Genomic DNA, 23996 nt, shown 5'->3' with positions numbered 1-23996 from the left:
CCCCACGAAGCCTTGCATCAAAGTTGCCAACAAGGTACTGTACCATCTGGCGGTGCCTCCATAATGGTGTGGGCTGTGCTTACATGAAATGTACTGGGTCTCCTGGTTCAACTGAATTTCTCGTTGACTAGAAATGGTTATGTTCGGCAACTTGGACAGCATTTGCAGCATTCATGTACTTCATGTTCCCAAACAAGTCACTAGGCTACAGCTGTTCGCGATTGGTTTGAAGAATGTGATTCTTGAGTTTCTCCCGGCGTATTTGATAATCAAAATATCCACGGGTGTGCTGCCGGTCTATAGTGTCCAACGGGCACCGTTGGACACTATAGACCGGCAGCACACCCGTGGATATTTTGGTTTGAAGAATGTTTCGGATGTTTCGAGCGAATGACCTGGCCGGCCACATCGCCTGACATGAATACCGTCGACATGACGTTCCTGTACAAAATTCTGCACCGGCAACACTTCCGCATTTATGGTCGACTATAGAGGCAGCATAGTTCAATATTTCTGCAGGAAACTTTCAATGACTTGAGTCCATGCCACGTCGAGGTGCTGCACTACGATGTGGTCGAGCGGTTCTAGGCGCTTCAGTCCGGAACCGCGCTGCTGCTACGGTCGCAGGTTCGAATCCTGCCTCGGGCTTGGATGTGTGTGATGTCTTTAGGTTTAAGTAGTTCTAAGTTCTAGGAAACTGATGACCTCAGATAAGTCCCATTTTTACTGCATTACACTGGGTAAAAGGAGGTCCAACACGATATTGGGAGGAGTCCCACGACTTTTGTCACCTCAGTGTGTGTAGCAATATAAACTATAACATGAATTAAATGATTTGTAATGCTGACTAGTACTTGTATAGAATGAGGAACAAGCTACTTTAGTACGCAATATTAATCTGACGTGACTCACAGCTGAGCGCAATGGCATTTTATATTTCAGAATCACTATGTCTGTAGGTCGGGAATTACGATAAATTAATATCACCTTAAGCTTAACTACGAGCTAATTGAAAATCAAGAGATCCGTATTGGATGGTGCAGCATTACAACGAGAGAGGACAGTACACCTTTCTTTAACGGTGATATCAGCACCCCTATTTTATGTCAACGGAATGCAAAATTATGTCAGCGAGTAAAGTCTAACACGCGGCAAACGTGATTGGTACACTGTAGAATACCGTTAATCAGCATCTTAAAGGGATATAAAAACTGTCGTACCGTATGGTACTCTTTAGTCTGTACGGTGAATAGTTTTTGTATTACCTAGGAACGAAAATGGCGGCGGATTGTTGAAAGCTGAATTCAGAGTCGTCAGGTATTTCCCACGTCGTGATGAGTGCAGCGTAGTTTCCGCAGTAACACGCCGTTGTTCCGGAAATATTGCCAAGCTATTCCCATAATGGTAAAGGTCGCTTAGCTGAATAAACAAACAATCCACAGCCCATCACAGAGAGTTATCAGTCTACTTCCGCTTAAAGAGCGACAGAACAGTAAAATACTTGTCTCCCTTTTAGCCATAATGATCACGTAAACTCTTCATTGAAGGCTACTAACTGTGGAAGATGTGACATCTCTTCGTATCTTTTTCCATCACCCGTCTTCTGCGATGGTTCATGTTACTTGTGATTTCTTCTCTCTCCTATTGGCGTCTTATATTCTTGTGCGTCCTCTTCTGCGGTGATTTTTGTCCAGGTTTTCCTCTCAGGGTATAACAAATAGTAGTAAGCACAATGCATCAATCGCCTTCTAAAACGTTTCAGTTCGTATTTATTTTCGTAAATAATGACCTTCTCAGCCTCGGAATGGCTACTTCTGTCTTTTTAAGAAATCCCCTCTTTCCGACCCTGACCAAACTGTATTCTTCAACACAGTTTAATGCAACTTAGCCCGATTTAAATGGCACTCGCGATCGAACGTCTCCAGTCTTCCACGAAATGAAGTCTCGAACGACTACCGCCCATCAACTATCTCTCACTTCCAGTCGCAAAAAATTAATACATAGATCAGACCCAACCGGTCTGAGGTTCTAGAAGTACAAAGAAAAGATATACAAATTATATTGAGGTAAGATCGCAGATAACATCAGTTCACAAATTACAATTATTCTTTGAATTTTCATATATAAGATCACAAAATGTCTGAATAAAGTTTAAAGAAGGAAAATATGAAAGATATGTGTAATTTTATATTTCTTTCTATGACATACTGAATTAGTGAAATAGTGTCACAAGCGTACCAAAGGAGGGTCAAAGTTTATCCGTCTCAATGTGATTCTCGTTGGTCCACTTTAAATTGCAAAGGAGTAGGCTAGGTGCATGTCCACGTTTTAGTCTTTCGTTTCGTAAAATAATCAGAAATAACAAAGAGATCACTGGATTCATTCATTCACATTTCGTGTTTCGTAAAAGGGGAACGAACACGATTGTTATCACAGACTTCATTAAAACCTAACCATAATTCATAACAAGCTCCTTTTATTACTTGAAATTAGCATTTTCCGTTTCCCAATTACAATTTCAAATGTTACAAATTAGCGTACTGCACAGTCAGTAAGAAAGTTTTAACTTTAAAAAGAAATACAGCTCTCCACCATTTATATTGTTTAGTCACTGGTGAGTTTTGCTACACGTTTAACTAAAGAGAAAATCAACAGATTGCTGTTAGAGACTGAAACTGTGTATTACGTGAATGAAGTATGTAGGACACGTAACAGAAGAAATTTATGTCAAATACTGAATTCAAGAAATACTCCACTGTATTTAATTGAAGTATTCCAAACTATATACAGGACCCATACAGAGCATACAAATGTTGTTGTTGTGGTCTTCAGTCCTGACACTGGTTTGATGCAGCTCTCCATGCTACCCTATCCTGTACAAGCTTCTACATCTCCCATTACTTACTGCAACCTACATCCTTCTGAATCTGCTTAGTGTATACATCTCATGGTCTCCCTCTACGATTTTTACCCTCCACGCTGCCCTCCAATGCTAAATTTGTGATCCCTTGATGCCTCAGAACATGTCCTACCAACCAGTCCCTTCTTCTAGTCAAGTTGTGCCACAAACTCCTCTTCTCCCCAATTCTTTTCAATACCTCCTCATTAGTTATGTGATCTACCCATCTAATCTTCAGCATTCTTCTGTAGCACCACATTCCGAAAGCTTCTATTCTCTTCTTGTCCAAACTATTTATCGTCCATGTTTCACTTCCATATATGGCTACACTCCATACAAATACTTTCAGAAACGACTTCCTGACACTTAAATCTATACTCGATGGTAACAAATTTATCTTCTTCAGAAACGCTTTCCTTGCCATTGCCAGTCTACATTTTATATCTTCCCTACTTCGACCATCATCAGTTATTTCGCTCCCCAAATAGCAAAACTAATTCACTACTTTAAGTGTCTCATGTCCTAATCTAATTCCCTCAGCATCACCCGACTTAATTCGACTACATTCCATTATCCTCGTTTTGCTTTTGTTGATGTTCATCTTATATCCTCCTTTCAAGACACTGTCCATTCCGTTCAACTGCTCTTCCAAGTCCTTTGCTGTCTCTGACAGAATTACAATGTCATCGGCGAACCTCAAGGTTTTTATTTCTTCTCCATGGATTTTAATACCCACTCCGAATTTTTCTTTTGTTTCCTTCACTGCTTGCTCAATATACAGATTGAATAACATCGGGGAGAGGCTACAACCCTGTCTCACTCCCTTCCTCACCACTCCTTCCCTTTCATGCCCCTCGACTCTTATAACTGCCGTCTGGTTTCTGTGCAAATTGTAAATAGCCTTTCGCTCCCTGTATTTTACCCCTGCCACATTTAGAATCTGAAAGAGAGTATTCCAATCAACATTGTCAAAAGCTTTCTCTAAGTCTACAAATGCCAGAAACGTAGGTTTGCCTTTCCTTAATCTTTCTTCTAAGATAAGTCGTAAGGTCAGTATTGCCTCACGTGTTCCAATATTTCTACTGAATCCAAACTGATCTTCCCCGAGGTCGGCTTCTACCAGTTTTTCCATTCGTCTGTAAAGAATTCGTGTTAGTATTTTGCAGCTGTGACTTATGAAACTGATAGTTCGGTAATTTTCATATCTGTCAACACCTGCTTTCTTTGGGATTGGAATTATTATATTCTTCTTGAAGTCTGAGGGTATTTCGCCTGTCTCATACATCTTGCTCACCAAATGGTAGAGTTTTGTCATGACTGGCTCTCCCAAGGCTGTCAGTAGTTCCAATGGAATGTTGTCTACTCCGGGGGCCTTGCCGGTCGCGGTGGTCTCGCGGTTCTAGGCGCGCAGTCCGGAACCGTGCGACTGCTACGGTCGCAGGTTCGAATCCTGCCTCGGGCATGGATGTGTGTGATGTCCTTAGGTTAGTTAGGTTTAAGTAGTTCTAAGTTCTAGGGGACTGATGACCACAGCAGTTGAGTCCCATAGTGCTCAGAGCCATTTTGAACCGGGAGCCTTGTGTCGACTCAGGTCTTTCAGTGCTCTGTCAAACTCTTCACGCAGTATCATATCTCCCATTTCATCTTCATCTACATCCTCTTCCATTTCCATAATATTGTTCTCAAGTACATCGCCCTTGTATAGACCCTCTATATATTCCTTCCACCTTCCTGCTTTACCTTATTTGCTTAGAACTGGGTTTCCATCTGAGCTCTTGATATTCATGCAAGTGGTTCTCTTTTTTCCAAAGGTCTCTTTAATTTTCCTGTAGGCAGTATCTATCTTACCCCTCATGAGATAAGCCTCTACATCCTTACATTTGTCCTCTAGCCATCCCTGCTTAGCCATTTTGCGCTTCCTGTCGATCATATTTTTGAGACGTTTGTATTCCTTTTTGCCTGCTTCACTTGCTGCATTTTTCTGTTTTCTTCTTTCATCAATTAAATTCAGTATCTCTTCTGCTACCCAAGGATTTCTACTACACCTCGTCTTTTTACCTACTTGATCCTCTGCTGCCGTCACTACTTCATCCCTCAAAGCTACCCATTCTTCTTCTACTGTATTTCTTTCCCCCATTCCTGTCAATTGTTCCCTTATGCTCTCCCTGAAACTCTGTACAACCTCTGGTTCTTTCAGTTTATCCAGGTCTCATCTCCTTAAATTCCCACCTTTCTGCAGTTTCTTCAGTTTTAATCTACAGTTCATAACCAATACATTGTGGTCAGAGTCCACATCTGCCCCTGGAAATGTCTTACAATTTAAAACCTGGTTCCTAAATCTCAGTCTTACCATTATATAATCTATCTGATACCTTCTAGTATCTCCAGGATTCTTCCAGGTATACAACCTTCTTTCATGATTCTTGAACCAAGTGTTAGCTATGATTAAGTTATGCTCTGTGCAAAATTCTACCAGACGGCTTCCTCTTTCATTTCTTAGCCCCGATCCATATTCACCTACTATGTATCCTTCTCTCCCTTTTATTACTCTCGAATTCCAGTCACCCATGACTATTAAATTTTCGTCTCCCTTCACTACCTGAATAATTTCTTTTATCTCATCATACATTTCATCAATTTCTTCATCATCTGCAGAGCCAGTTGGTATATAAACTTGTACTACTGTAGTAGGCCTGGGCTTCGTGTCTATCTTGGCCACAACAATGCGTTCACTATGCTGTTTGTAGTAGCTTACCCGCACTCCTATTTTTTTATTCATTATTAAACCTACTCCTGCATTACCCCTATTTGATTTTGTATTTATAACCCTGTATTTACCTGACCAAAAGTCTTGTTCCTGCTGCACCGAACTTCACTAATTCCCACTATATCTAGCTTTAACCTATCCATTTCCCTATTTAAATTTTCTAATCTACCTGCCCGATTAAGGGATCTGACTTTCCACGCTCCGATCCGTAGAATGCCAGTTTTCTTTCTCCTGATAACGACGTCCTCCTGAGTAGTTCCCGCCCGGAGATCCGAATGGGGTGCTATTTTACTTCCAGAATATTTTACCCAAGAGGACGCCATCATCATTTAACCATACAGTAAAGCTGCATGCCCTCGGGAAAAATTACGGCTGTAGTTTCCCCTTGCTTTCAGCCGTTCGCAGTACCAGCACAGCAATGCCGTTTTGGTTAGTGTTACAAGGCCAGATCAGTCAATCATCCAGACTGTTGCCCCTGCAACTACTGAAAAGGCTGCTGCTCCTCTTCAGGAACCACACGTTTGTCTGGCCTCTCAACAGATACCCCTCCGTTGTGGTTGCACCTACGGTACGACCATCTGTATCGCTGAGGCACGCAAGCCTCCCCACCAACGGCAAGGTCCATGGTTCATGGGGGGGTGCATACAAATATACATAGTGTAAATTGTGTGAGATATCATCAAGGGACCAAAAAATCTGAAATGAAGGCGGAAGAAGGGAACCTTCTATAACTTTATACTTATTTCGACACCGCCGTCAGAGAAACAAACACCAATAAAAACTTTTAAATATTAATACAGAAATCAGAGTTATTTCGTTCTCATATTGGAGCGTAATCGAGTTGTTATGTCACATTAGATGTAAATTTCACGAAGACGTCATCTCAAAATGTTTTTATCAAAAATCAAAGAAATGTCCTTTATAAAATCGATGTTAGTAATACATACTACGTTAACATTCTGATCCAGTACCATCTACTAACTTAACCAAATCACACATATGGATTTTTGGGTTTGCGAAGGAGCTACTGATGCCTCAGAGAAAGGAGCACTAGCGGAAACTTTTAAATTTCAATACAGAAATTAGGACACGTGACATCAGTGTGAACAGATTTGTAAAACGAAGTGGAATTGACAGAATAACTAAATTTTATATTAAAAAGAAGGCTGTTGAGCCGTACGCGGCTCGTGGTCATGCCCTTTATTGTTCGTCACCTTGTTTTTATGGTTCTGTTGCCTCGTTCTTCTTTTAATTCGATTTACTGACGTCACTAGTGTGCTGGTTTGCTTGCCCGTGAGTGGCATCAGCAACGTTTATCGATAAGTGCACTGTCGTACTATCTCTGTCTGATGGATGGAGACTTTGTCGTTTGGTCAGGCGTCTCAGTGGGTGATGTGTATTTGGTCTTTTGACCTTTTCTGGGCCTCGTAAGTTGGTCATCTTGCCGGACGTAGGTTGATTCCTTTACCTCTGCATGGGTGAGCTCCGGACGGCCAAGACTCGCCCGACCGTTGCCGACACTCATAACTCGAGTGGGGACGACCCTGCTTGGTCGTTCGGTCAGTCGTCTCATTGGACGACGTGTATTTGGTCGCCGACCGCTTATGGAAACTCTCTGTGTGTGTAACTTGTCATTTGTTCTTGTTATTCAACGGTAATTGATTTTAGGATTGACGGAGTTCTCGGTGCAAGTGTTTACATGGAACTGTGTGTAGTTTCTGTGATTTCCGCTGAGCAAATGAATGCTGGCTGCGTACTGGAGTGGGCAGTTGGTCGGTTGCGACGGAGCAGCGGGGAAGTCTCCGCGGCGTGTGGTCAGGCAGGGGCCGCTGGCGGCGTGCACACGCGATCGAAGTTGTGTGGCGCTAGCTATGAGAGCTGCAAAGTTCGTCTCCCACCAAACCTCCATACTGGAGTTGAGTAATCAGTGAACCTGTTATGAAACCTGAACTGCTGTCAAGCAGCAGCGTGATGGTGTGCGGGAGTCGCCAAAATTTTGCAGCCATCCATAATTTATTAGTGAAGTGCACCAGTGGTATCTTCTGCCTTGTGGCCGTTAATGTTCTGGTTACATTCTTGGTCGTTAGTGTAGTTTTCCGGCATTGTGTTTTCCTCATCATGTTAATGCTGTCCGGCATGGAATGTAGTTCAACAGCTTGATGTTGTTCTCCCTTTTTCTTTGAGTGATAATTGTGCCTTGACTATGTTTGGATGCCAAAGACATAGTCCTGCTGCGATCCTCGTCCTCACTGGTATTTTTGGTTGTCGTCCCATTGGTCAGGTGGAAGGGAATTCATTATGTTGTTGGTTGGTTCTTCAGCCCGCCCGTAGGCCGTGCTGAAACCCAGTTATTTAGCGTTACGCTTGGCTGCCTGTCTCACATAAACTGTTGTTGGAGTTTCCTCCCCAGGCCGATACTTGAAACACTTCTGAGCACCACTGTTCTGTTGTTTGTGATTGTAATTTTCTTTTGTCACAAGTGCTCTCCTAGGCCTTTAGACGTGTATTAATTTTGCTGTTCTATGTTCAGTATATGGCCTTCAGCCGAACCTTATGCGAAGTATTTTAAGATTAGGCCTTCAGCTGTGTTTTATTTAAAATTCTTGTTTGCTCTGTATTTAGGCCTTCAGCCACGTTTGTTTTAAAATCTGTGGCTTTCAGCTGTAGTGTGTAAATTTCTGTCTGTAAGGTTTCTCTTTAATTATCGTGAATTCTTAAATGGCCTTCAGCTGTACTGTGTGAATGCTTATCTTAAGGTTTGTCTTTAATTATTTTGAATAATTGTTTGGGCCTTCTAGTTTTCTTAAGATGGTTCTCTGTTGTACTGTGTAAATGCTTATCTGTAAAGGTTGCCTTTTATTATTTTGAAATATTTTTGGGCTTTCAGTCGAAGAATTAATTTAAATTTTCCTTAATATGGCTTTTAGCCGAGATTTGTAAATGCTTGCCTTTAAAGAATTTCCTTTACTGATCCGAAATATTATTTGTGCCTTTAACCAAGAAGATATTTCAATTTCACTTAAGTAAGGCCTTCAGCTATTTCTCTAAATCCTTGTGTTTTTAAAATGAATTAAATGATAACTAAATCGACACCATAGTTGCAAACAGGCGTTGATATACATAATTGGGGACATGTTGAAAATGTGTGCCCCGACAGAGACTCTAACCCTGGATCAGCTGATTACATGGCAGATGCTCTGTCCATCTGAGCCACCGAGGGCATAGTGGATTGTGCGCCTGCAGGGAATTATCCCTTATGGGACTTGGTAGATGGATAAGAGCGTCTGCCATGTAAGCAGAAGATCCTGGGTTCGAGTTCCGGTCGGCGCAAACATTTTCAACATGTCCCCAACGATGTATATCAACGCCTGTTTGCAGATAGGGCGTCGATTTAATTATCATTTCATTCTAGAGAAGCTGCACGCTCATCAAGGGTATCTGTTCTTTTGGGAACTGATACTACCTTCATATATAGTTAAAAGGAATTATTTAAACTTTATTGTCGAGAAATTATTTGGGCCCTCAGCCGTGAATTGATCATTGTTGTTTTAAAGAGAAATCTGTGCATTGGTTTTCGAGGAATAAGGTTGTGTGTTCTTGTGTAACTAACAGTAACTGATGTTGGCCCCTTTCCACAACCTGGTCCGCTCTGTCCTGCGAAACCAGATTTCAGCTGTAATGTGCTCCCTACTTTTCGGAAAACATCCGATAGTAAAAGAGGGCCAGAAAACTCACGTTAGAGGTGAGACTCTGAAATTTAGTTCTAGGTTTTAACGTTTTAGATGCAAAGGAACCACAGATTTTAGTTTCAGTTCCCCACGAGGAGAAAGGGTGGCAGTTGATAAAATTGATATTCAGTCAAGGATTTACTTATTTGCTCTTCTTCTTCTCTTCGTGTATCAGACGAATTGCCTGTTACAGTATTCCTTCTCCGGTACGGTCTTCCTAAATTTCTTCTTCCATGGCATTTGTAGCTGAGGGCCTTTACCGAGAGTCTTTCTCCACCCATTTTGTGTACATGTTCCTTTCATTATTTACTACTTTCCTTTTTTCATTTAGGTTATATATCTCTAAACCATTCCTTATATCCTCATTTTTTTATGATCTTCTCCTTTAAATTCTTTTATCTTTTCTCAGAAACCTGATTTCTTGAGCCTGGGTTTTACTCTCTTGTTGTCTTGTTGTCACCAATGTTTTACTTCCGTAAATGAGAGCTGGTTCACGATTTCGTAAGACTTCAGCTGGGTTACTTTCCTGGCTTTATTTTGCAAATATTTTTCCAGTCTTTCTATATGTGGGAGTAAATTTGTCCCATTTTCTGTCCACGTCAGGGATATATAAATGTGTTATGTTACATCCTCGGTATTTAGAACTGTTGCACCCGGTGTAGTATCACAGGCTCACAATAAAAATTTGCTAACATTTTTCTTGGCGACACCAGAAGTCAAGCCGCATGAGTCAGTGACCGGCAAACGGCCAGCCAGGATGAACTGCTGAGCAGGTGGAGGCGAACACGGAAGCGAGTGCGACACGTGGGACTGGCCAAGTGGCCCCTGGTCGTCAAACGACGGTGCCACACGGATATCGTTATACTGGTAACACAGCAGAGTGTCACGGAAAAGCCCTCTTACAAAGCAACAGTAACCATTCAGCCACTGATTCAGCAGAAAAGAGCTTTTGAAGTACATAGTTACGAAAGTCTGAAGCCTCTAGGAGAGCTGACCACACAGAGAACGAGTACACATGATGTCAATGCTACCCCCACCGCAACAGAAGGCACGGAAAGCGCCAGCATAAATACTACGCCTTTCTTAATAACACACTCGTTGCAGCAATCCGTGGTACAGAGAGGGCTATGTCAGTCGATCCTCTGCTCGCCTAATCGTCTACTGACATCTATGGAGTCTCAAGCTTCACTCGAGACGCTCAGGCACAGCAAGTTGCAGCACCTATTTCCGGGTCACCGCTGATGTGGTGCAGAGACCCCCTTCAGTCTGCTGGCACATTGGATGCTTGATCAGCTGCTGCTCGTCCTGTTCCGTTGTGGTTTTACTGTCTTTATAATAAGAAATTATGTTTTAGAATCCTTAATTTCAAAACAGTGTATTTCAAAACATTATTTCCCATCGTAAATTTTATAACAAGTTTTCGAGCATCGAATCATGATTTTTATTGCTGGAGATGGAGAGTGGGACGGGGGGTGTCTGCTTGAAGAGATGCATCTGGCGCCTAAAAGTTTAGAAATTAAAACCTCTACAGATAAAATTTCATTTAGTTTAGTGCCACAATCTGATAATGCTCCTTTTCTCAACATTTTCCATTTACTGATCACTTCCTCTATGTATCTCCTGAAGAGTATCGAAGAAATACATCACCCTGCTCTTATCTTTTTGTTTGTAGTGAGGTGGATTTTTTTGTTTGTGTTCATTGGATTTTTGATAATGTTTCTCATATCTATAGCAATTTTAGTGTTTGTGCACGGAAACTTATCAGCGTTTATGAGACGAGATAGATAATGTCGATCAGCCATTATATTCCACAGCATTTTTCTGTTCATATTAACAAATTCCTTTTAAAAATTTATAAAAGAAATAAGGTTTCCGTTTTGACTTTTCGTCTCTTTTCTCTAACTTGCTGTAATGTAAAAAGATTGTCAGTAGTTGATCACCCCTTTCTGAAAAGTGATTGTTCTAGATTGTTAACTTTTCCATGATATAGTTTGGTCTTATACTCAGGCTTCAGTATACAATCTATAGGCTAATTCCAGGAGGCTTATGTCCCTACGGTTATTACACTTACTTTTACGATCCTTGTTAAGAAAGATATCATTTTAGCTATCTTTTCATACCTCCTTACTTTTCCGATTTTAAAGATGTGAAGAAGACGTAGCTGGAGGAATGATGATGATGAGGTCCCACACTCTGAGGAGCGTAGGGGACGATGCGTGAGACCCGCACCGCCGACTAGACAAGGTCCTAGCGGAGGTGGTTTGCCATTGCCTTCCTCCGACTGTAATGGGGGTGAATGATGATGATGATGAAGACGACACAACACCCAGTCATCTCAAGGCAGGGAAAATCCCTGACCGCTTCGGGAATCGAACCCCGGACCCCATGGGGGGGAATCGAGAACACTACCGCAAGACCACGAGCTGCGCAATAACCCAGCATATTTTCACAATTCCATATCATTACCATATAAACCAGTTGCTTTTCTATTCTTAGTAACCATCAGTGATTTCATCACTTCTCTCCAATCAGTATCGTCTAGCCTTTTGTGTCATTTAGTTCAGATGATGTCTGAATTACAGTATCATCATTTCATATTTTTTATTATGAGCTATCCATTCCTTCTCTCCCACACTGTTGATACATATATGATCCTTTTCATGTCTATTGAGTGTTTTCGTCATATTTAAATTAAAGTTCAGTCTTGATCACGTTATGTCTGTTTTAATGAGTAACCGGTTTCGGTTTTTTCTATAAAACCATCATCAGACCTGTGAATAAATTTTAAGAAATACTAGATACCAATCTTTAAATGAATGAAAAAATCTAATGATGTCAAAATTTTTAACAAAATAAAATAAAATTAGTTATACCCATTGGCTCCCTTGGGTTGGTAGGTGGAGCTCTCCTTGCAGCTGTGCAGTCAACTGATGGTTATGAGTGCTGAGCACGAGCTTAAATATGCAGAGGCTCCGCCTACTTCCTGTCACGCTACTTCATAACTGCCAATCAGCGCTCATAATATGACGCCATCGTCAAAGTATAAAAGTAGGAAATACACTAATAACATAAAATTGATTCATTTAAATATCTGATTAACAGATAGTAGTTGTGTCTACAACTTATTTTGGATAAAAACAGTGAATTACGATGTGTGATAGCTGTGCCCTCTATGGACAACCTTAATACTATTACAGTGCCAGTTACATCAAAGATGTAAAATCCTTGGCGTTGTGGTATATATCGATTATACCAAGTCGCCTACATCACAATTGCATCTTTGTTGGATGCTGCAGAATCGTCTTGTTTTAACTGTAGTTTCTATGGCAATGTTCTTTATAGCATTAAGTTAGCAGCCAATAGTACGTTCCACATTATGTATATCTGAATAACTGATGAGACTGCTGATGCAGCATATTTTACATACATTGCTTTTGCCATGGGTATAACTAATCTTATATTTAAAAAAAAACAAAAGAGTAGATGCTTTTATTATAAAATTTCGTCAAAAAGGTCGTAATAATATTTTTCGCGAAAATCTAATTGTTCATTGAGCAGCATTGATGATTTGGTTTTCAAATGAGCATATATCTCGATTTCTTCTAGGATATTCATAAGTAAGCCTTTATTTGCATAATGAAGAACTTGTAAATTCTGTTGTACTGTCCCCTCAGCATGATTATTGAATGTTATATGATGACCAAAAACAGACTTTGTTCGTGAGGTACCTGACGTATGTTCTTTGTACCTTGCTGCAAAATTTCGACCTGTTTGGCGGATATATATTTTCTCACAGTCTCTACATTGGATCTTGTACACTCCTGATTTGGTAGATTTTCCATTATCTTTATTTACGGTATGTCTTAATTTTTGTTGTAAAGTATTGTCAGTTGTGTCAGGAGTGTACAAGATCCAATGTAGAGACTGTGAGAAAATATATATCCGCCAAACAGGTCGAAATTTTGCAGTAAGGTACAAAGAACATATGTCAGGTACCTCACGAACAAAGTCTGTTTTTGGTCATCATATAACATTCAATAATCATGCTGAGGGGACAGTACAACAGAATTTACAAGTTCTTCATTATGCAAATAAAGGCTTACTTATGAATATCCTAGAAGAAATCGAGATATATGCTCATTTGAAAACCAAATCATCAATGCTGCTCAATGAACAATTAGATTTTCGCGAAAAATATTATTACGACCTTTTTGACGAAATTTTATAATAAAAGCATCTACTCTTTTGTTTTTTTTTAAATATAAGAATAGTTATACCCATGGCAAAAGCAATGTATGTAAAATATGCTGCATCAGCAGTCTCATCAGTTATTCAGGTATACATAATGTGGAACGTACTATTGGCTGCTAACTTAATGCTATAAAGAACATTGCCATAGAAACTACAGTTAAAACAAGACGATTCTGCAGCATCCAACAAAGATGCAATTGTGATGTAGGCGACTTGGTATAATCGATATATACCACAACGCCAAGGATTTTACATCTTTGATGTAACTGGCACTGTAATAGTATTAAGGTTGTCCATAGAGGGCACAGCTATCACACATCGTAATTCACTGTTTTTATCCAAAATAAGTTGTAGACACAACTACTATCTGTTAATCAGACATTTAAATGAATCAATTTTATGTTATTAGTGTATTTCCTACTTTTATACTTTGACGATGGCGTCATATTATGAGCGCTGATTGGCAGTTATGAAGTAGCGTGACAGGAAGTAGGCGGAGCCTCTGCATATTTAAGCTCGTGCTCAGCACTCATAACCATCAGGTGACTGCACAGCAGCAAAGAGAGCTCCACCTACCAACCCAAGGGAGCCAATGGGTATAACTAATTTTATTTTATTTTGTTAAAAATTTTGACATCATTAGACTTTTTCATTCATTTAAAGATTGGTATCTAGTATTTCTTAAAATTTATTCACAGGTCTGATGATGGTTTTATAGAAAAAACCGAAACCGGTTACTCATTAAAACAGACATAGCGTGATCAAGACTGAACTTTAATTTAAATATAACAATTAATTGATCACTGTATTCCAAAAATGTTTACCAAAATTGTGTTTTCGTCATGTTATAAACGGTCGTTTGTTTGTCACGTAAATTATGCTCTGTATTGCTAATAAAGTGTTCCTATGATTCTGCGCGTGTTTTCCGAGCATATGTTTCTTATCATTTCTTTACTCTTCTTATTCTTCCTAGTTTTCATTTGTGGGATTAGCTGTGTAGGTCTCGAAAGCGTCTAGTTTTTCTTTAATTTCTGTTAATATTTCTGTTCATAAAAAATGGTTGTTCATGTAAAACATAATTACTGAGGGTCGCCATATAAAAGATAGTTGTTGTTGTATTTTTTAATTTACTTTGTACCTGAATAACTACTTGACTTGATTAAAAATGATAGATTAAACTGAGCAGATGGTGCAATTACAAAATAAATCTTCAGTTAAAATATCTCCAGCACTATGTGAATTTATTAGCACAACAATAAATAATCTAAATTTCACAAGCATAGCAGCCTGTGTCAACGAAGAAGAGTGCACATTCAAAATAACTGATTTTTTGGGTGGATGAAGGCCTTACAGTAGGCGACTAACCGCTTAAGCATATCGTTAATCACATAACCAATCTGCTTCCAGGATCAGCATTTAAAGAAAGTGAAACTTTACTTAATAAGAAAAATAAATGGGCTTGTGTATATTTACGCAAAGAAAACGCCTTAGGATGTACGCTTGGAAACTGAAACTGGGACGTATTGGATAAATTGCCAACAGTAACCGTGAAACTGAATTGAAACAGAATTGAATATGAATTGTATCCCGGATTTAGACAGCAAAAACTTAACATTTACATAAGAGCATATTAGCTTCGTGGCGCCTCATTCACTAAACAACTGATCACAAAATTATCAAAGTACTTCATCTCAAGAGCTCATGAATCGTTGCTAACTCGTATATGGATAATCTGATGAGCAGGTATCAGACATACCGGTACGTTTCACATCTACTCTAGCACCATACAGAGAAAAGAAAAGAAACGAGAGGAGTTACTACATGCACCACCATCTCATACTGTCGACAAAAATGTGTATTCCCACCGAGCCAGCGCATCAGTGATTAACACAGAAATTCATACCAGAGAACTGAATGAAAAATTGCCACAGGAAATGTAATTTAGGTCATAAATAGTAACTCAGTAATGAACAAAAGTGCGAATTCATCCCAACGGACTGGAAAAGAACAAAGTGGCGATCAAATCAACATTCACAATGCCCCGTGAGAATTCCACAGTTTCGTAAGTAATAAAACAATCGCGTAATGGGGCCCCTTAGAGAAATGGCAGCAAGAGAGGGGAAGAAAACCAATGTGCACTCCGTGTGCATACCGGGGGGAGTCATTGCAGATGTGGAAAGGGTCCTTCCGGATGCCATGAAGGTTACAGGGTGCACCCATCTGCAGGTGGTCGCTCATGTCGGCACCAATGATGTGTGTCGCTATGGATCGGAGGAAATCCTCTCTGGCTTCCGACGGCTATCTGATTTGGTGAAGACTGCCAGTCTCGCTAGCGGGATGAAAGCAGAGCTCACCATCTGCAGCATCGTCGACAGGACTGACTGCGGACCTTTGGTACAGAGCCGAGTGGAGGGTCTGAATCAGAGGCTGAGACGGTTCTGCGACCATGTGGGCTGCAGATTCCTCGACTTGCGCCATAGGGTGGTGGGGTTTCGGGTTCCGCTGGATAGGTCAGGAGTCCACTACACGCAGCAAGTGGCTACACGGGTAGCAGGGGTTGTGTGGCGTGCACTGGGCGGTTTTTTAGGTTAGATGGCCTCGGGCAAGTACAGAAAGGGCAACAGCCTCAAAGGGTGCGGAGCAAAGTCAGGACATGCGGGGACCAAGCAGCAATCGGTATTGTAATTGTAAACTGTCGAAGCTGCGTTGGTAAAGTACCGGAACTTCAAGCGCTGATAGAAAGCACCGAAGCTGAAATCGTTATAGGTACAGAGAGCTGGCTTAAGCCAGAGATAAATTCTGCCGAAATTTTTACAGAGGTACAGACGGTGTTTAGGAAGGATAGATTGCATGCAACCGGTGGTGGAGTGTTTGTCGCTGTTAGTAGTAGTTTATCCTGTAGTGAAGTAGAAGTGGATAGTTCCTGTGAATTATTATTGGTGGAGGTTACACTCAACAACCGAGCTGGGTTAATAATTGGCTCCTTTTACCGACCTCCCGACTCAGCAGCGTTAGTGGCAGAACAACTGAGAGAAAATTTGGAATACATTTCGCATAAATTTCCTCAGCATGTTATAGTCTTAGGTGGAGATTTCAATTTACCAGATATAGACTGGGACACTCAGATGTTTAGGACGGGTGGTAGGGACAGAGCATCGAGTGACATTATACTGAGTGCACTATCCGAAAATTACCTCGAGCAATTAAACAGAGAACCGACTCGTGGAGATAACATCTTGGACCTACTGATAACAAACAGACCCGAACTTTTCGACTCTGTAAGTGCAGAACAGGGAATCAGTGATCATAATGCCGTTGTAGCATCCCTGAATATGGAAGTTAATAGGAATATAAAAAAAGGGAGGAAGGTTTATCTGTTTAGCAAGAGTAATAGAAGGCAGATTTCAGACCACCTAACAGATCAAAACGAAAATTTCTGTTCCGACACTGACAATGTTGAGTGTTTATGGAAAAAGTTCAAGGCAATCGTAAAATGCGTTTTAGACAGGTACGTGCCGAGTAAAACTGTGAGGGACGGGAAAAACCCATCGTGGTACAACAACAAAGTTAGGAAACTACTGCGAAAGCAAAGAGAGCTTCACTCCAAGTTTAAACGCAGCCAAAACCTCTCAGAAAAACAGAAGCTAAGCGATGTCAAAGTTAGTGTAAGGAGGGCTATGCGAGAAGCGTTCAGTGAATTCGAAAGTAAAATTCTATGTACAGACTTGACAGAAAATCCTAGGAAGTTCTGGTCTTACGTTAAATCAGTAAGTGGCTCGAAACAGCATATCCAGACACTCCGGGATGATGATGGCATTGAAACAGAGGATGACACGCGTAAAGCTGAAATACTAAACACCTTTTTCCAAAGCTGTTTCACAGAGGAAGACCGCACTGCAGTTCCTTCTCTAAATCCTCGCACAAACGAAAAAATGGCTGACATCGAAATAAGTGTCCAAGGAATAGAAAAGCAACTGGAATCACTCAACAGAGGAAAGTCCACTGGACCTGACGGGATACCAATTCGATTCTACATAGAGTACGCGAAAGAACTTGCCCCCCTTCTAACAGCCGTGTACCGCAAGTCTCTAGAGGAACGGAGGGTTCCAAATGATTGGAAAAGAGCACAGGTAGTCCCGGTCTTCAAGAAGGGTCGTCGAGCAGATGCGCAAAACTATAGACCTATATCTCTGACGTCGATCTGTTGTAGAATTTTAGAACATGTTTTTTGCTCGAGTATCATGTCGTTTTTGGAAACCCAGAATCTACTATGTAGGAATCAACATGGATTCCGGAAACAGCGATCGTGTGAGACCCAACTCGCGTCATTTGTTCATGAGACCCAGAAAATATTAGATACAGGCTCCCAGGTAGATGCTATTTTTCTTGACTTCCGGAAGGCGTTCGATACAGTTCCGCACTGTCGCCTGATAAACAAAGTAAGAGCCTACGGAATATCAGACCAGCTGTGTGGCTGGATTGAAGATTTTTTAGCAAACAGAACACAGCATGTTGTTATCAATGGAGAGACGTCTACAGACGTTAAGGTAACCTCTGGCGTGCCACAGGGGAGTGTTATGGGACCATTGCTTTTCACAATATATATAAATGACCTAGTAGATAGTGTCGGAAGTTCCATGCGGCTTTTCGCGGATGATGCTGTAGTATACAGAGAAGTTGCAGCATTAGAAAATTGTAGCGAAATGCAGGAAGATCTGCAGCGGATAGGCACTTGGTGCAGGGAGTGGCAAATGTCCCTTAACATAGACAAATGTAATGTATTGCGAATACATAGAAAGAAGGATCCTTTATTGTATGATTATATGATAGCGGAACAAACACTGGTAGCAGTTACTTCTGTAAAATATCTGGGAGTATGCGTGCGGAACGATTTGAAGTGGAATGATCATATAAAATTAATTGTTGGTAAGGCGGGTACCAGGTTGAGATTCATTGGGAGAGTGCTTAGAAAATGTAGTCCAGCAATAAAGGAGGTGGCTTACAAAACACTCGTTCGACCTATACTTGAGTATTGCTCATCAGTGTGGGATCCGTACCAGATCGGGTTGACGGAGGAGATAGAGAAGATCCAAAGAAGAGCGGCGCGTTTCGTCACAGGGTTATTTGGTAACCGTGATAGCGTTACGGAGATGTTTAATAAACTCAAGTGGAAGACTCTGCAAGAGAGGCGCTCTGCATCGCGGTGTAGCTTGCTCGCCAGGTTTCGAGAGGGTGCGTTTCTGGATGAGGTATCGAGTATATTGCTTCCCCCTACTTATACCTCCCGAGGAGATCACGAATGTAAAATTAGAGAGATTAGAGCGCGCACGGAGGCTTTCAGACAGTCGTTCTTCCCGCGAACCATACGCGACTGGAACAGGAAAGGGAGGTAATGACAGTGGCACGTAAAGTGCCCTCCGCCACACACCGTTGGGTGGCTTGCGGAGTATGAATGTAGATGTAGAACACGGACATTCACTAGGAGGAAACAAGAATATTAGCTGAAACCAAGCTTAGTTGGTCTGAACACGGATCCATATTCCTAAGATCTGCCTGAACAAAGTAAATACCTATAAAAATCGAATGATTGCAAAAATCCTAGCACCATTTATTCTGAATACACTACACTACATGATTTTCTTTCAGTCATTAGTCTTCTGACTAGTTTGAAGCGGCTCGCCACGAATGCCTATCCAATGTCAACCTCTTCATCGCAGAGTACCACTTGCAACCAACGTCCTCAATTATTTGCTGGATGTATTCCAATCTCTGTCTCGCTCTACAGTGTTTACCCTCTACAGCTCCCTCTAGTACCAAGGAGGTTATTCCGCGTTGCCTTAACAGACGTCCCATCACCCTTTCCCTCTTATTGTCAGTGCCTCACATTTAATAGTTTCCCTCGTCGATTCTGCGAAGAACCACGTAATTCGCTACATTATCAGTCTACCTCATTTTCAACATTCTTGTATAGCACAACATCTCAAATTCTACTATTCTCTTGTCTTCCGGTGTTCCCACAGTACATGTTTCACTGCGATACAACGCTGTGCTCCAACCCTATCTTCTCAGAAATTTCTTCCTCATATTAACGCCTGTCTTTGATACTACTAGACGTCTCACGGCCAGGAATGCCCTTTTTGGTTGTGCTAGTCTGCTTCTTATGTCCCCATGGTACCTTCCGTCATTACTTATTTTGCTGCCTAACTAGAATAATTTCTAAACTTCTTCTACTTCGTGATTCCCAGTTCTGATGTTAAATTTCTCGCTGTTCTCATTTCTGCTCCTTCCCATTATTTTCGTTTCTCTTCGATTTACTCTCAATCCTTATTCTCTACTTCTTAGTCCATTCCCCTCAGCAAATACTGTAATTCTTCCATTGGGGATCGCAATGTCATCAGCAAAATTCATTTACCATGAATTTCAATCTCACTCTTGAAGCTGTCTTTTATTTTCGTCATTGCTTCTTCGATGTATAGGTTTGTGGTTAACTCGTGAATAGATTTATTTCCACATATAAATTAACTACACACATCTTCGTGGTTTTGCATGGAATTCAGTGTCAAAGCCTCTCTTCAAACCCGAGAGCCTCTCCCTGGGTTGGGTGTGTTCTTCTACGTGTGTGGTGGTAGCGCCCAGTGATGTTTCCTGCGTGGCAATATACGATGTTCGTCGAGGCTCCTCTGTAGCTTGCCGTGCGGGAGAATCTTTCGTTGCTGCCTCTTCCTTCTTCGTGTTTCTCGGTGCCATTTCTTTTTCTGTTGACTCTGAATGTTGAAATTCCGGTTTCATATGGTCAAGCGCAACCGTGGTAGGTACGCCATGGATGTCGATCTTAACTAATCACTGCATATGGATCTTCATTTGGGGATTGCAGTGGTCTGCGTACTCACGTAACAGCACTTGTGTACAGGTGGCTAAATCTGCAAAGGCAAATGTGCCGCGTCCGGTTTGTTCGCGAGGCTGTGCTGGATGAAACCGACGTATGTGGGACTGCAACCTGGTAGCAAAGTCTGACGCAGCGATGGTTTTATCTCTCATACCGTTGATGAACTCTCTGGGCAGACGTAACGGCTGTCCGTACATCAACTCTGACACTGTGATTTGCAGGTCAGGCTTCAAAGCTGTTCACAATCCTAGTAAAACTATCAGTAGGGTTTCTGTCCATTTGTCTGTTGCGTGACAGGTTTGATTTCAGTTGGCGGTGCAGGCGTTCCGCCACGTCGATCGCTACGGTATGATAAGAGGTAGTCCTTATTTGCTTGACACTTCACATTGTAGTGAGGGCCTTAGAGAGGTAGGCCTCAAATTGACGTCCTTGATCTGCCGTTACTCTCAACGGTACGCCAAAACGTGGAATCCATCATTAAAAGACGTTTTCGCTACAGTCTCCACAGTGATGTCTGCCATAGGTAATGCTGCTGACTATCTGGAGTATCTGTCCACGATCGTAAGGCAGTAACTGTAGCCTTGAGACGTTGATAGATGGCCTAATATATCCATGTGGACATGGTCAAATCGCTAGTTAGGCGGTATAAATGAACTTAGCGGCGCCTTGAAATGTTATGTGATTTTGCACTTTTGACAGGCCATACACTGTCGGACACACAGTTTACAGTCGACGTTCATGCTTGGCCAAATGAAACATTGTTTAATGTGCTTCGTGCTACCTCGGACTCTGGGATGTGCTAGATTGTGTATTGAAGCGACTGCTTGGGTTCGAAACTGCTGCGGAACAAAAGGCCGAGGTGACATCACAGTATAACCCCATTTTTTGTCACTCTTCATAGTTGGAAACTTGATTGTTGCACAAGCTATGCATGCAGCTCATCATCGTCTTGTTGCGCCTGCGCAGCACCATAAAAAACAATAGCTGCAGCTATGGCCTCAGCGTGTGGTGATGTATGCTTGATTACGTCTATTGCCTCATCCCGAGAGAGTGCGCAAGCGGGTATGTTAAGCTTGCCGTGCACATATGTGATATTGTTTGTAAATTGGCCATTGTAGTCAAAATGCACCAGTTGTCTTGGCGATGCCTTACTTGGCTTCATTTTGCAGGTATAAACTAACGGTTTGTGGTCCGCATAGATACTGAAATGGCTGCCTCCCGAAGAAAGCATGAATGTTTTTACTGCAGCGTAGGGTGCGCCAGCTCGCGGCCGTACGTCGCCCACTTCTGTTGTGAGGGTGGCAGCTTTTGGCTAAAGAAAGCAAGCGGTTGCCAACACTTGTTTATGCTCCGCTGCAACACTGCATCAGCTTTAGCAGAAGCATCGACCGTTAATGATAACGACGCGTTTGTTACAGAGTGTGCTAGAAGAGATGCATCCGCTACTGCTGTTTTAACAGCACTGAAAGCGGCGTCTGCCTCGCATTTTCGCTGCAGTCTGTCGTTGGCGTATGTGCACCCCCAAGACTTCATTCACTGGTGCTATTAACGACGCATGATGTGACACAAACAGCTCGTAGAAATTTATTACGCCAAGATAACGCCGGAACTGCCAAATTGTAACTGACCGGGGGTGCGCACATATGGTTTTCACCTTGTCTTGCCATGGTCGGATACAATGTGCATCCATTGGGAAGCCAAGAAATTGGACCTCCTTGACGCCAAAAATACATTTTGATGGGTTCACTATTAGTTGTTATGCACGCAAACGATCAAACAATTTCGTCAAATGCTGCGTATGTTCCTCTTCAGATGCAACATAACGATCAAACCGTCTAGAAATAGATACCAAAATTCTAGATCATGGGTTATTTCATCCATGAGTCGTTGAAAAGTCTTTACTGCTTTATAGAGCCCTTATCATTCTTCGTTGTAAAGATTGAATAGATCTAGTCTTTGGCCCATTCTCTTCAATCTGTACATCGAAGAAATTAGGAAGGAAAAGGGGGTTCTGGCTCACTAGCTCCCTTTCGGACTCACCCTCTGGGTTTCGCCAAAAAGTAAGATAGTTATCAAAAATTCCCCTTTTCTTCCTACTCTCACTTACATTTTCAGGTGTAGCTCACTCTAAAATAATAATTGCATGTAAAAGGTGAAAGTAAGAAAATAAATTTAATATATTTTTTATAAAAGGTCAAAATAAGAAAATAAATTTAATATAATTTTTATAAAAGGTGAATGTAAGGAAATAAGTAAAATGAAATGGTTAATGAAAATTATTCATCAGCAGCCATAAGATTTTTATGAAGAACAGTTTGTAAATGTCTTTTTAAATAAGATCATGAAATTCATTATTTTTATTTTTAAATTTCTTCATCACTTTATATCTCAATTTCATATATTTGTTTTCAGTCAGTTCTAAATCCCAACTAGTAACACATTTAGAAAATCTATCTGGTAAAATAATCTTAAACTTATCATTAAGCTCCATGCAAATTTTTTCTCCATATCTAGTATTTAAATACTCATATCCAGTAACAATATGTAAAACATTTATCTCTAACTCACTTTTTTAAAATCTCTTTCGAGACAGTTGCGTTGTTGAACTCCTTGATAAGAGTCTCCATTTATTTAGAAAAAAATTTAATAAGGAAATAATGTTTTTTTTTACTACTGAATTTTATTCATTATCAATGGACTCAGAAAATGACAACAAAAATTCTAAAATGGCTTACACTGTTGAAGAGATAGTAGAAATGATTTATAATACAACTAAATTAAGATCATTTTTTAAAGAAGAGGAAGGTGATGATAATGGATATGAAGATTCCTGATTATTATGAAGATGACAGTAATGAGTAATGTCCATATGGTAATGTATATATTTTATTTTTCAAACATTTTTTTTTATTATCATGAGTGCTCAGTGCTTTCTTGTTTATTTCAACTGCGTTGATTTCATTTCTTTCACTTCAAATAATATGGATTTTTTTGTATGTTCTCATTTGTTAAACAAACAATCTTTGTAATCTGCTAAGCTTATTCTATTTTTAACAACACATTTCTTAGTTTCTTCAGATTTTTTCTCTATTTTATCACTAACTTTATAAGGGTACATTTTTGCTCATAAGCTGCAGAATTCTTCTATTATTTTTCCATTGCATTCATCTTTCATTTTTCCTAAAACTTTCCTGTTTATTTATGCAATTCTGTAAATATTATCTGCTGGATAATTACTTGTATCAAAGTAATCAATCATCGATAACATGTCTTCATAAAAAATCTTCAGTTTGGATATTGTAGATATAACTGTCCGTATCTTGATTACACAAATGAATATTTTCTCCATATTTTGGTTTCGTTATCCTATAGCGAAAATCATACATCAATTCTTTAGATAAATCCAGTATACTCATTCCAATATAAATGGGTTTATTAAATGCGATATTTGTATTATTCGTTTGA

Source organism: Schistocerca nitens, chromosome 4 (genome assembly GCF_023898315.1).
Source record: "Schistocerca nitens isolate TAMUIC-IGC-003100 chromosome 4, iqSchNite1.1, whole genome shotgun sequence".
In the NCBI taxonomy this organism is placed as follows: Eukaryota; Metazoa; Arthropoda; class Insecta; order Orthoptera; family Acrididae; genus Schistocerca; species Schistocerca nitens.
The sequence above is the reverse complement of the archived record's forward strand: the minus strand, read 5'-3'. Positions refer to the sequence as shown.